Source organism: Colobus angolensis, unplaced genomic scaffold, assembly GCF_000951035.1.
Source record: "Colobus angolensis palliatus isolate OR3802 unplaced genomic scaffold, Cang.pa_1.0 Scaffold473, whole genome shotgun sequence".
Taxonomy (NCBI): Eukaryota; Metazoa; Chordata; class Mammalia; order Primates; family Cercopithecidae; genus Colobus; species Colobus angolensis.
This window is the reverse complement of record NW_012118188.1, coordinates 1,473,804-1,475,590: the sequence shown is the minus strand read 5'-3', so window position 1 is coordinate 1,475,590 and position 1,787 is coordinate 1,473,804.

Here is a 1,787-nt window from a genome sequence, read left to right as displayed (position 1 = left end):
CTTTAAAAAAAACCAAAAAGACATTCAGGAAAGCTTGGCCCACCCAGTGCACTCAATTAGACTGTTAAATCTTAAATTGTCACATGGCCTTGAGAAAGCCACATAGCATCCCTGAAGTATAGCATATCATAGCATCTCTGAAACATAGCATATCTGAAAATAAATACACCCTTTTTGCTCACCTCACAGGTTCTTAGGGGAATATTAAATGATATATTATGCACGTACTTTATAAGCAGTAAAATATTACATAATGCTGTGGTGACCCTCATAGGGTTGATAAGCTGGGGAGCCTTAAGCATCACCTATTATCACCCTGTATTTATTGTGTGCTGGGCCCTCTTCTAAGCACTTCACAGATCTTAAGCCCTTGAATCTGCTGAGCATCCCAATGGGGCAGGTACTGAACAGGGAGGTTGAATGACTTGTCCAGGGTCACACAGTAAGTAGCAGAGCTGAGATTCAAGGCCAGGTATTCAGGTTCCAGAACCCACATTGTTAAATACCAGACCAAGCTGCCTCCTGTGTGCCCCACTGACACTCCCTGTGTCTTCCTCCAGGAGCCCCTGGCAGAGACGACGATTGCTTGCCTTGACAATAGATAAGCTACCAGAAGGCAGGGCCTGTGGCTCATTCACACACGCCCACAGTGCCTGCCACATAGCTAGAGTTCAGGAGATAATTGTTGAATGAACCAATATCCTCCAGGGAGGCATACAATAAGTTTGATACAACTACTGTATTTTTCCTTCATCTTTTCTTGGCTAACCACACCAATTTCCTTCAGTTGTTTCCAATAGGAGGTTGGCATTTCTCACTGTCCTCATTGACCTCCTTTGCACTTTCTCCACGTCAACAGTGACCCATCTAAAGCTGACTACTGTGACATGAACACTGCACTTGGAGAATAGTCTGACCAGCGCTGGGCTCAGTAGAACTATCCTTTCTTCTCCCATGGTGTGTTCTCACTGTCCAGGACTCTCTTCTCAAAAGCCCTTCCCCTGTGCTGTTTATATGCTTAATGATACCAAGTACCCGAAGTGACCCTTCAACTGTTACGAGGCAGATAAGTAGACTCCATTAAACCTTTTCCTTCTTTCTTCCCCTCCTTCCTTTTTTCTCTCTCTCCCATTCTTCTTTCATTCTTTCTCGTCCTTCCTTCTATCCTTTCTTCCTTCCTGCCTCCTTTTCTTCCTCCCCTCCTCCCTTTCTTTCAGGTCTTTTTTGTGGTAGGAACTGGTAAGAAAAGGAAAGGGATTCCCTAAGGTTTTAAGGAAACAACAACACAAACCAGGTTATGTTTGGTGAGGGAGCTAGGGCAAGAAACTGCGTCTTCTAATATGGAATCCAGATAATTTATCAGTTTTTGTTTTTTTTTTCATAGCATGACTACTGTGAGATTTCTTGTAAGAAAAAAAAAAAATACCAGCATCATTGGCCTCACATATTGGATTATATTTAAGGGGATCAAGGGACAAGATGTTTGAATTTGGAGATGTCTTGGAAAATCCTGTGGTGGACACAAATGTTTGCAATGTCTCTGCTGGACTCCTGAAATTGGGAAAAAAGAGACTCTGGTACTCATCATAGACTCAAAACCTGAGAAAAAGCAAGATGCGATTATTAGAGAAACCGGCATGACACGCACAAAAATGTGTCTATTCCAACCAGGGCTTTTTCTTTTCAGTTGTTTGTTTTGGTTAGAGATGACTTTGGGGAACTGAATGTCCCACTGGACATTCCGAGCTGCGTTGTCGGAGTCGTGGGTCACCGCTTCCAGTCAGCGG